Source organism: Bombina bombina, chromosome 2, assembly GCF_027579735.1.
Source record: "Bombina bombina isolate aBomBom1 chromosome 2, aBomBom1.pri, whole genome shotgun sequence".
NCBI lineage: Eukaryota > Metazoa > Chordata > Amphibia > Anura > Bombinatoridae > Bombina > Bombina bombina.
The window spans coordinates 1,184,161,891-1,184,175,435 of NC_069500.1; the positions used below are offsets into that span (position 1 = coordinate 1,184,161,891).

A 13,545-nucleotide genomic window follows, 5' to 3' on the forward strand; every position below is an offset into this window, starting at 1 on the left:
AGAGCAAGTAACATGAAAAACATGTCACGGTATAAAAATCACTTCAATATGATAAAACTTACTTGATAGTATTTCTAAAAATATAGAAATAACTATAATTTTAGTATTTAGCGCTGCAGAATCTGAAGGTGTTCCACAAATACCTGATAATAAAAATAATCATAGTGTCCTAAAACACTAATAAGTGAAGTATGACACATTGAAACTATACAAGTCACTGAAATAAAACATCTTTTATAAAGATGTAACTATAACAGAGCAGCAATCTCCTAAGAAAGAGATTGATAAAGCCCGCAAACTGAATAGATAAAAGAAGGTTCCTCAGGGAGACATGGCTAAAAACAAATGAGCCTGCCTTAACCTTTAGTAGCCACTAGAGTGCGGTAAAAACTAGGTACAGTACTGACAGGAGAAAAAAACATCCTGAAAAGAAATACTGTAGGGCAAGCTTCTGATTGTAAATAAAAACAAATCTCCAACATCCCTTTTATTCCTCATTCTCACTGTGACAATAGTCATACATGTACACAACACTAGAGAGAACCATACATTCTATAGAGAGACACTATATAAAAAAGCATCTTTAGACATAGGGCCCAGGAAGGTGGGGACCTTGTTGTGGTCCTGGGCTTGATCCTTCTGCGCCAAATGTAACTGACTTCCCCCAGTTTTGCTTTTAAACATTATGGTGAATCTGCTGGCAAATGATATATATATATATACACACACACACACGTATATAGACACAGAAACTGATAAACTGGCTATTAAGACCCAATACACAAAAACTGAGAATGCTGAATGAATTACTAACGAGTTACAATAGACAGTAAAACTGCTTTACAATGGCTCTTTTGAATTACAAACCAATTGCTGAAACTGGATATCAAGGCACCAAGAAACTTAAATAATGCATAGTTGTATTGTTAAAATTATAAATCATGTTTGAAATAATATATATTATTATTTTTTATTGCTATGTAGCTATTTTATATAAATATTAATATGCTTGCTTATATGTATAGTATATAATATGAAATATAATTAATATAAAAAAAAAAATTATGTTTTGTAGCCATTTTATATAAAAATATATTAATATGCTTGCTTATATTAATAATATGTAAGATGAAATATAGTAAATATAAAATTATTTCTAGGGCTTGCAGATCGCAATACTCTGTCCAAAAGCAAAAATACATTTTAATATTCACCGACTAAAAAAACATCACAAAAAACAGCTTGGACTGAAAACAGGAGAATATAATGGCCAGTAAGGTTTCATGAAAGCTACATTTGTTGCAATTGTTACTAGTGATCACACTAGGTTCACTGGTTAGTGTTGTATATTAACCTATTATGATGCTGAAATGTTAATTTCTACAAATGAGAGGGGTCTAGATGTATATACATTAATAAAAGCAAAACTTACACTTTCAGGTTGGACTGCAACATTCTGTGCTTTCTTGGATACTTTCTTCCTGTTAATTAAATAAAAGTGTTATGCAAACCCAGACAAATAAATATTCTACAGTGTAACTATTTTGCTTACAGTGGGGCATACAGCAGGTAATCATATAGACATCTTAGGAAGCCAGTCATTACCTAACACTCTCAATTAACCCCTAATGACCACAGCACTTTTCCATTTTTTGTCCGTTAATGACCAGGGCTATTTTTACATTTTTGCGGTGTTTGTGTTTAGCTGTAATTTTCCTCTTACTCATTTACTGATCCCACACATATTATATAACGTTTTTCTCGCCATTAAATGGACTTTCTAAAGATACCATTATTTTCATCATATCTGATCATTTTTATAAAATATGAGGAAAAAATAAGAAAAAAAAAAACACACCTTTTCTAACTTTGACCCCCAAAATCTGTTACACATCTACAACCACCAAAAAACACCTATGCTAAATAGTTTCTACATTTTGTCCTGAGTTTAGAAATACCCAATGTTTACATGGCATTTACTTTTTTTTGCAAGTTATAGGGCAATAAATACAAGTAGCACTTTGCTATTTCCAAACCACTTTTTTTTCAAAATTAGCGCTAGTTACATTGGGACACTGATATCTTTCAGGAATCCCTGAATATCCCTTGACATGTATATATTTTTTTTTAGAACACATCCCAAAGTATTGATCTAGGCCCATTTTGGTATATTTCATGCCACCATTTCACCGCCGAATGAGATTAAATAAAAACAATTGTTCACTTTTTCACAAACTTTAGGTTTCTCACTGAAATTATTTACAAACAACTTGTGCAATTATGGCATAAATCGTTGTAAACGCTTCTCTGGGATCCCCTTTGTTCAGAAATAGCAGACATATATGGCTTTGGCGTTGCTTTTTGGTAATTAGAAGGCAATTTTAAGCAACTTCCTAATTTACTCCTATAATCAAATTTTCTTTGATCTCTTGGTATCTTTATTTGAAAAAGCAGGAATGTAAGCTTAGCAGCCGGCCCATTTTTTGTTCAGAACACTGGATAGCACTTGCTGATTGGTGGCTACATTTAGCCACCAATCAGCAAGCACAACCCAGGTTCTTAAAGTGAATGTCAACTTTCAAGAATGAGTGCCCGGTTTTTAAAAATACTATTAAAAACAGGGGCACTTTCATACATGAAAGTTTACATTTCACAGGTTTTGTTAAAATACTTACCTTTTCTTCTTCAAGCCGGAGAAGCGATTCCCCCTCCTCCCACTCGTCTCTTCTTACATCAGCAATGACAAATACGGCATCCTCTAATCACGGTAATTTTATTACTTAACTATCCTGCATCCCACAGAGTGTAATCTCTTCTGCTGGCTGTGTATACTTAGGCTATTTAATAGCCTATACTCCAGTATTAATTTGTTCAGTGTAGGTGGCGATACCACAGGCTAAATCAGCTATTTCAAATGCTGAAATAGGAGTAAAGGAGCTACTTGTAACCAATTTAATACACTCTAGCAGGTTAAAAGGATCATTGGGAATAATTTAAAGGGGAACTTTTTTGGGTGAACTGTCCCTTTAACTGAGCTTTTCTGTCCAGGACTAGTAGTGCTCTGTGGCTCCCAAACATTACTTTAACTATGTATTTAACTTCGTTGTAGGGCTAGAATACAAGTGGTGATCTAACGTTAGTGTGTGTACAGTTATTATTATTATCTGTTATTTGTATAGCGCCAACAGATTCCACAGCTCTATAAACAAAGGGGGAGTACAACAAAACAAATATAGGGATCAAATGGGTAGAGGGCCCTGCCAAGCGTTGCACTGTTGTAGTCAGCTCTTAAGGTGATCTACAAACAGCTGGACTCTTAGGCTTACATGCTAAGGGTGTTGAGGGGATAGCAGTGGAGGAGAGGAACTGGTATAAAGTAAGGTTAGCATAGGTTGTATGCATCCCTGAACAGTAGAGTCTTTAGGGAGTGCTTGAAGCTTTCAAAACTAGGGGAGAGTCTTGTGGAGCGAGGCAGAGAGTTCCACAAGATGGGAGCCAGTCTGGAGAAGTCCTGTAAATGAGAGTGCAATGAGGTAACCAGAGAGGAGGAGGTCATGAGCAGAGCGAAGGGGACGGGAGGGAGAGTATCTGGAGACAAGGTATGAGATATAGGGGGGGGAGCAGTGCATTTGAGGGCTTTGTATGTCAGAGTGAGAATTTTGTGGGGCATGCAGGGTAGGGGTAATGATGGAGTTATCGACAGTTATAGAGAGATTGGGGGTGGAGATTTTGGAAGAAGCGGGGAAAATGAGGAGCTCAGTTTTGGAGAGATTTAGCTTGAGGTAGTGAGAGGACATCTAGGAAGAGATGTGAGAAAGACAGTTAGTGACATGGGTTAGCAAGGAAGGAGATAGGTCTGGTGCAGAGAAGTAGATTTGGGTGTCGTCGGCATATAAATGATATTGGAAACCGTGGGACTTTATTAGGGAACCTAGTGATGACGTGTAGATTGAGAAGAGAAGGGGACCGAGGACAGAGCCTTGCGGTACTCCGACAGAAAGTGGTGACGGGCAGAGGAGGCACCAGAGAAGGCTACATTAAAGGTATGGTTTGACAGGTAGGAAGAGAGCCACGAAAGGACTGTGTCACAGATGCCGAAGGATTGGAAGGTTTGGAGCAAGAGAGGGTGGTCAACAGTGTCAAAGGCTGCGGACAGATCAAGGAGGATAAGCAGAGAGAAGTGGCCTTTTAATTTGCTGTAAGTAGGTCGTTGGTAACCTTAACATTAGCTGTCGCTGTGGAGTGATGGGGACAAAATCCAGATTGCAATGGGTCAAGAAGGGAGTTTAACGTAAGGAAATGGGAGAGGCGTGCATATACTAGTTTTTCGAGAAGCTTTGAGGCAAGAGGGAGGAGAGAAATAGGGTGGTAGTTGCATGGGGAGGTAGGATCAAGGGAAGGTTTTTTGAGGATAGGTGTGACCAGTGCATGTTTCAGCGATGAGGGAAATATACCGGTGCTGAGGGAGAGGTTGAAAATGTTGAAATATCCCACCTGCGCTAACTTGCACTAATATTGCAGGTTGAAAGTCAACACGACTGCACAATTGCAAACTAGGGTTTCAGCGAGAGCAAAAAGTGTTACTTTTTCTTTTTCAGTTTGCTCGCTCCATTGAAGTCTATAGGGAGAAGACATTAACGCAGCTGCCATATTCATAGTCCTGATCTTAGCGTGCGTTGGCTTTCGCTCACGCGCAAAAAATTTACGTTCAACTAATACAAATTTAAAGTTAACTTCTGCCGGTGTTTGCTTGCGAGCAAAAGAGCTAAATAGTGCACCACTAGTAATCTGGCCCATAGTATTAAAGAATCTTTAATTTTTAAATAATATATTCTAAAAAATTATAATAAGACTATAATGGACCTTTAAGTGTATGAAAACTGCCCATAACGGTAAAAGTCCTTATAGTGTTTTGTTTTTTTAATTAAAAATATTTACTAATCATTGAAAATATGAATAGGTTATATTACAGATTTCTCCCATGTAAACACAACAGGATAACCATGAAGTCAACTTTGCTTCAGAAACATATTGAATAATTTTGTGGCTTCCTTGCACTTACCTTGCATTATTTTTTGAAGGCTTCTTCTTTTGGGGCATCTTCTTTCTTCCTGCAAAAAGAAGATAGAGCTACGATCATGCAAAATAAATAAAATAGTGATGAATAATGCCCCTAAATAATTCTACTGGTGTTATCTGCAAAATGTGGGTTGGAACACTACTTTCTCAAAAGCAAAAGACTAAGAAAGGAACAATTCAATGCTTATAAAATTAAAAGGACCATTGAAAACAGTACAATTGCATCATCAAGAAGTGGATAATAAGGAGACAATGTAATAACTCTTACTCTGAAGTTTAAATGAACAGTAGAAGTTCAAAAAGTATTTCAATTAGCCTTCCCCTCTTTGTCATGTGACAGTCATCGGCCAATCACTGCCTCGTATATGTATAAACTGTGAACTAATGCCTCAGAAACTGTGTATAGAAAAATCTAAGGCCCCAGCATTATGATTAAACAATTTGACACTACTCCTTGCTATTCCAATTTGCCCCTCCACTTCTCTGCAACAGCCTCATTCAATCTTGTAAAATATTTTCTTAAGGAAAATCTGTTCCTATGGATATAATAGCCCTAAGCCTGAGGGACAAATTGTAACTCAACTAACCTAACATTCAGACTGCCCAACAAAACAATCTCACGTCAAGCTCATGGTTTAGTAAAAAACACAATCTCACTGTGTAAAAAAATGCATCTCACGGAATAGAAGAAAAAAAAGGATTCAAGAATAACTGTTTGTGTGAAAAATGTTGGACAATATCATATACAAAAGCAATAAAAGTATATATTAAATTATGATTTTGCCCTTAAAATACTGCTTTAAAAAAAATACACATTAATGTTCATGTCTTTTGCCAAAAGCGGTGCATTAATTTGTATACCACGAAATCAACTTAGACATAGTTAGAATTGTTTTAAAGGGACATGGAAGTCAACATTAAACTTTCACAATTCCAAAAGAGCATACAATTTTAAAAAATATTTTCAATTTATTTCTGTAATCAAATGTATACAAGGGCCAGCTGGTGTTATTTACTACCTCATTAGTGGGAGCTTTAGAGTGCAGTAGCTTCAACCCCAGGTAGTGCTGTATAGCAAGAAGCACTGTCAAATGTTTGAGTTTATACACAATTTGAGAGTGGCTATATTTTGGATAACAGGCATCCAAACAGTCTGTGTGTGAATAGTAGTAAGTGAAGGCAGAGTGTTGTGCGTTTCACCAAGCATGCCTGCTGCAGCCTCCTTCTACAGGTTGCTTTCACAGATTTTCACATATTTCACAGGGTAGCATCTAGTATAAAAGGGGTTGGTGTAATGACCGATCCAAATTACTAACAAATGGCTTGAGATGCAGTCAGAAAACGTGTTTTGTGAGTCCCATAGAAAGTTAAAGTGAATGTAAAGTTTGAGGAATGAGTGCCCGGTTTTTAATAATCCTATTAAAAACAGGGACACTTTCATTAATCAAACTTTAAATTACACTGCTTTTGTTAAAATACTTACGTTTTCTTTCTGCAAGCTGCTCCAGCGCTTCTCCAGCCTGTAGCAAGCCTCTTCTTATGTCAAGAATGACGATTCCGGCATCCTCCAATCACGGCTTCCCCCCCCCAGGGGAATCATTGCCTAAAGCAACACAGTGATTGGTGGAAGGCCGGAATCTCATCATTTCTGACGTCGGCAGAGGCTTGCGACCGGCGGAGGAAATGCTGGAGCTGCTTGCAGAAAGAAAAGGTAAGTATTTTTAAAAAAAGCTGTGAAATTAAAATTTTGATGAATGAAAGTGCCCATGTTTATAATAGGATTATTAAAAACCAGGCACTGATTCATCAAAATTTACATTCAGTTTAAGGAATTTGCTATGTAAACATTATGCTCAGTAAGAGGGTGTGAAAAAAGAAAAGGGGTTTTAGCAACAGGATTTTGTCTGAGCCATTTTTCAATTTCTTTCCCTTAAGGACCAGGGCTATTTTTACATTTCTGCTGTGTTTGTGTTTAGCTGTAATTTTCCTCTTACTCATTTACTGTACCCATACATATTATATACCGCTTTTCTCGCCATTAAATGGACTTTCTAAAGATACCATTATTTTCATCATATCTTATAATTTACTATAAAAAAATTATAAAATATGAGGAAAAGATGGAAAAAAAAAACACTTTTTCTAACTTTGACCCCCAAAATCTGTTACACATCTACAACCACCAAAAAACAACCATGCTAAATAGTTTCTAAATTTTGTCCTGAGTTTAGAAATACCCAATGTTTACATGTTCTTTGCAAGTTATAGGGCAATAAATACAAGTAGCACTTTGCTATTTCCAAACCACTTTTTTTCAAAGTTAGTGCTAGTTACATTGGGACACTGATATCTGTCAGGAATACCTGAATATCCCTTGACATGTATATATTTTTTTAGCAGACATCCCAAAGCATTGATCTAGGCCCATTTGGGTATATTTCATGCCACCATTTCACCGCCAAATGAGATCAAACAAAAAAAATTGTTCACTTTTTCACAAACTTTAGGTTTCTCACTGAAATTATTTACAAACAGCTTGTGCAATTATGGCATAAATGGTTGTAAACACTTCTCTGGGATCCCCTTTGTTCAGAAATAGCAGACATATATGGCTTTGGCGTTGCTTTTTGGTAATTAGAAGGCCGCTAAATACCGCTACGCACCACACGTGTATTATGCCCAGCAGTGAAGGGGTTAATTAGGGAGCATGTAGGGAGCTTCTAGGGTTCATTTTAGCTTTAGTGAAGAAGACAAACCCAAGTATTGATCTAGGCCCATCTTGGTATATTTCATGCCACCATTTCACCGCCAAATGAGATCAAATGAAAAAAAAACGTAAAATTTTTCACAATTTTAGGTTTCTCACTGAAATTATTTACAAACAGCTTGTGCAATTATGGCACAAATGGTTGTAAAAGCTTCTTTGTGACCCCCTTTGTTCAGAAATAGCAGACATATATGGCTTTGGCGTTGCTTCTTGGTAATTAGAAGGCCGCTAAATGCAGCTGCGCACCACACGTGTATTATGCCCAGCAGTGAAGGGGTTAAGTAGGGAGCTTGTAGGGAGCTTGCAGGGTTAATTTTAGCTTTACTGTAGAGATCAGCCTCCCACCTGACATATCACACCCCCTGATCCCTCCCAAATAGCTCTCTTCCCTCCCCCACCCCACAATTGTCTCCGCCATCTTAAGTACTGACAGAAAGTCTGCCAGTACTAAAATAAAAGGTATTTAAAAAAAAAAAATTTTTTGCATATTTACATATGCTAATGTTCAGGATCCCCCCTTAGCCCCCAACCTCCCTGATCCCCCCTCAAACAGCTCTCTAGCCCTCCCCCTCTAACGTATTGTTAGCCATCTTGGTTACTGGCAACTGTCTGCCAGTACCCAGTTTACAATAAAATATATTTTTTTATTATTTTTTTTATAATTTTTCTGTAGTGTAGCTTGCCCCCCACCTCCCTCCCTCCGAGATCCCTTAGATCATTTTTATTATTTTTTTTTCCCCCCACTTTCTGTTCACATTTTTTCTGCAGTGTAGCGGTTCCCACCCGCTCCCTACCCGTTCCAGGCTCCCGTGCGCATGCCCCATGCACGTGCACGCTCCCGTGCGCGCGCCCCGGCGATCCCGCCCACGATCCCGCCCCCTCCACATCACATGGCCCATCGATGGCCGACCACCCACCTCCCAGACTGGCTCCCACCCACCAACGATACCGGCCATCGATGTCCGGTGCAGAGAGGGCCACAGAGAGGCTCTCTCTGCATCGAATGGCCAAAGAGAGTTATTGCAGGATGCCTCGATGTCGAGGCATCACTGCAATAACCGGAAAGCAGCTGGAAGCAATCAGGATCACTTCCAGCCGCTTTAAACCCTAATGTCGTACAGGGTACGTCGCTGGTCTTTAAAGACCAGGTTGTGTGCGACGTACCCTGTACGACATGCGTCGTTAAGGGGTTAAAGTCAGGGCAGCTAAGACTATAAACTAATGTTATAAGCTTACTAACCCAACCTAATACTGTTATCTTCATAAACACGCTGCATAATGTCATGCTCCATACTGTAACTGTGAGATAATTATATTATTAAATGGATATGAAACCCCAATGTTTCCTTTCATGATTCAGATAGTGTGCAAGTTTAAAGGGACAATCTACATATTATTCCTCTTAAAGTCTTACCTTAGATTAAGATGCAAATAGCCTCCTGCACACCTTTCTATATCATGCAGCCGGAACAGTAAAAAAGTTATTTTAAAATGAATATTGTTTCTGGCCTCTTACATCACGATCTGGGCTGCATTTTTGCAATCTGCTGAATATCATTGACAGTCTGTTGAATCAAACTAGTGAGCCTTTTGTGACTGGATGCCATATGCAGCCCAGATCATGATGTCATCAGTGGGAAGAATTTGGCTGCCATTTCAATATGGCCAGAAACAATATCCATTTTAAAATAACTTTTTTACCATTCCTGCTGCATGATATAGAAAAGGTGCAGGAAGTCTTTAAGATGACCAATGTGTAGACTGTCCCTTTACAAAAAACATTCTAATTTACTATTATTATACATTTTTCTTTGTTCTCTTGGTATTTTTATTTGAAAAGCAGGAATGTAAGTTTAGGAGCCGGACCATTTTTGGTTCAGAACCTGGGTAGCACTTGCTGATTGGTGGCTAAATGTATCCCTTTAACTTAATCCCAGCTAAAATATCTGCAAGTCAGGGCACCTGCTATTTTTTGCCATTGTTCTTTTTTAAGTTGTTAAACATCTTTAATAAATTCAGATAGATAGATAGAATGGATGGATGGATGGATTAACGGTTGTATAATTATTCAGACATCTATCACGTTTACTCAAAACAGCAACAACAAAAAATTCCACTCATCATCCCTTTTTTGTAACATTCTTTCAACAGTTTAAAAGTATTATACCCTCTCCAAGAGCTGGCAGTGTGCATAATAACCTCAAGTACATTCATTTATGACTGAACTTTACATAATAATTCATTGCCTACCACTTCTTTCTCTATAACAAACCTACCCTCTAGTGGACACCTATGGGATTACAAGATCCATATAAAAATAGTTTTAGGGAACCACATAAAAATGAAAATGTCTGCTAAAATGTAATAAGCCAAAGTCTCGTCCTCGCCCTGTCAAATAAGAGCTCAGTAACACTATAAGAACCAACACAATCATAGGAATGCAGAACAACTAAAGAAAAAACTCCAGCCACGTTTAACCTAGACACAGAGGTAAGTAGAATTTTTATATGCATACTTACAATCAGTTCCGCAGCTTCCGCTAACTTTAAAGCAAACCCGGTATCACTTTTTTTAACCCCCGGATAATTTAATAATTTTCAACCGCCTATTAATGAGCGCATGCGTGACACAATGACATATTGCGCGTTCATTGGGTCAACTCAACTTCAGTCTACACTGAGCGTGCGCCTAAGAAGAAGACGGGCATGCGCGTTACATGGTCTGCGTCTGCGAGAAAAGTGTTTTTCGGTTTGGTTTATTTTGGGGAAGTAGTCGATAAAAGAAAACCGCATAAGTGGCGACAAAAAAGTATAGCAATGTGAAGGGAAGTTTTGTAACACAGGAGAGTACAATCTGTTTACGTTTGCGGAGAAACAAATACATTTTGTCAGAGCTAGTGTGTGCTATTTGCTATGTGAATTGTTTGGCAGTTAAAGAGACAGGGCACTATAATTTTTTTCTCTCATCTTTAAAGTGTTCCCAGTGATCAATTTTACCTGCTGGAGTGAATTAAATTGTTATAGCTCCAATACCTTTATTTGTCATTTGAAATAGCTGCTTTTGTCTGATGTATCCGCACCTATACTGAACAATTCACTGCTAAGCCTTTTTTACACCACAGTGCTTTGCCAATTTGTAACTTTTTTTGCTACCTACATTAAAACCCTAAAATTTCAATGGGTGACCCACACAAATTATATATTGGGAGGGGGGGGGTCAGCAGGCCCAGCGGATTCATAATATACCATTGTTATATTTATCATTCATGGCATGTGTGATAGCTGATGCAAAAACGGTTAAAAAAATATATATATATATTTTTGCTTAGATTTTAGTAAATAATATTGAAAATGGCCAAGTAACCACTGCTGGTTCTGTGATCTCCTGACTTAAAGGGGCAGTAAACTTACAAACTAATGTTATATAATTCTGCACATAGTGCAGAATTATATAACATTAGCTTACCGGCAGATGTATACATTAAAGGTATTGCAGATATTTTTTATGTAAAAGTTCATTTTACCAGAACGCCGCTACTTGCTCTACTGAGTGGGTCTGGTTTTTACACAGCGAATCGCGGCAACACTGTCTAGTCACAGTCTGCCCGGTTGTGCCATTAAAATGAATGTAGCTCGCTCCCTCTCTGGTCTAGTAACGGGAGCGAGCTACATTCATTTTAATGGCACGACCGGGCACACTGTGACTAGACAGTGTTGCCTCAATGCTCTGTGTAAAAACCAGACTCGCTCAGTAGAGCAAGTAGCGGCGTTCTGGTAAAATTAACTTTTACATAAAAAATATCTGCAATACTTTAATTTATACATCTGCCGGTAAGCTAATGTTATATAATTCTGCACTATGTGCAGAATTATATAACATTAGTTTGTAAGTTTACTGCCCCTTTAATTGTCATCAAGGGTAGCCACATGTGAAATAGGGGCCCATACGGGCTTTTAGGGTATGTAGATTAGAGAGGCTCAATACTGTAGTATAGAAATAAAAGCACTGAATAATACGTTTTGGGTGTTGGCAACAAATGTTCATGTTTGGGGAAGTGTAGGTAGATTTTGGAGCTTTATTGGGGTGGCTTGTAGGCCGTAATGAAACTGGGAGCCCGCTGGAAGCCCTGTGAGGTTAACCCTTTAATGCCTGCTCTTTGCCTGTTGTCATAGTATTGCAAGTAGCTTTGCTTGTGACAAGAGGTAAATATTTGAACATTGAGTTTTTGGGTGGTGTAGGTAGGAGTTGATGGTTAATTTGGGTGTATCGTAGACCATAAAGGAACTGGGATACAGTATTTGGGACCCTGTGTTATTAACCTTTTAATGCCTGCACTCTCCCTACTGTCACAAATAGTCCAATAGTCCTGTGTGTGACAATTGGAAGGAGGGGCTGGTGTGTAGCCCTGCCTGGAATGAATGGTCTGTTAAATTTAGTTAACCCTGTGTTCTACACTAGTGATACTGGTTATAGTGTTATTGTTTTGGGAATTAAGAGTACAATTTTTATATCTAGGGGATAGTGGATTAGGGCAAGAAGTAAAGCTTGACATACAAAAGGAGATGATCTTTTATTTTCGAAGGAAAAAAAACAAAGAGTTCCCCCTCACTAATCCGATTGGTTACTTGCTTCAATTGTAATTGGGATTCGTTAAGAGGTATTCTTAAAAAACATTGGGGAATACTTAATAATTAAAATATGGCTTGTGAGGTGAGTTTACCCTTGTCACTGCTAGAAGGGCCCCCAATTTATGTGAAAAATTAGTGCGTAGTAGATATGTAATTAGGCTCCTTGAGAGTAATTGGCTTCTTGACCACAAAATAGTTGGCAACTATCTATGTGGGAAATGTGTAGCATGGAAATTTATGGTGGGAACAAAAGAATTCTCAATAAAGTATGATAAGGTATATAAGATCAGGCAATTTTTTTTATTGCAATAAGGAGGGCCTAGTATACCTTCACTACTGTTCATGCCCCAACTTTTATGTTGGGAAAACTAAGCGAGCCTTTAAAAATAGGACTACAGAGCATTGTGATGATATTTCATATAAAGCTGTCTCGAGCAGTATGGCAAAACACTTTATCTTGCCAGTAATCTCCATACTTTGAGATTAATTGACATAGATATAATCTCTTATGCATGGTAGAGGTGGAGAACAGGATAGAACCTACTTCAGAAGGAGTTTAGGTGGATATATAGATTATCTACTCTGACCCCTAATGGTCTCAATGAAAAATAGGATATGACATGCTTCTTAGGATGATTTATATTAGTTCTGGTCACAGGAACAGTGTTTCTAATGTATTAGCCTATTTTGTGGGGGGAAAAATGTTTATCAGTAAAAACTTTCTAACATAAATATGAGGTAAAGCATATATCAGTGCCTTATTAATTATGTCGTTGATGTTATTTATCTACTTATGATAACTATATTTATGATTGCATTTTCATGTACAATTGTAACACTGTATTACTTTGTTTACTGCAACTTTAAGGTATATATTTCACCTATACATGGGGTGGATTAAGTGTGTGTATATAAATCAATGATTTGCATGGACTAAACCAGCCCTACGGAAGTCCCGCCTAGCCTGATGAAGAGGGAGTGAAACGTGTGTCGGCATTGGCTGACTGATTTATGTGACTTTTCTTGCACATATGGAGCATCACGTTGGCAGATTAAATCATCCTTGCAGAG

The 13,545-nt window shown here is 37.9% G+C and overlaps 1 long non-coding RNA gene across 1 annotated transcript; it reads right to left on the reverse strand.

Annotated features, from left to right (window-relative positions):
• Positions 1-1,432: 1,432 nt before the first annotated feature.
• Positions 1,433-10,500, reverse strand: LOC128648203 (uncharacterized). Its single transcript, XR_008400535.1, has 3 exons — positions 10,366-10,500; positions 5,063-5,111; positions 1,433-1,481 (listed from the first exon to the last, which is right to left on the reverse strand). It is a non-coding gene; the product is annotated as an uncharacterized LOC128648203 (long non-coding RNA).
• Positions 10,501-13,545: the final 3,045 nt, after the last annotated feature.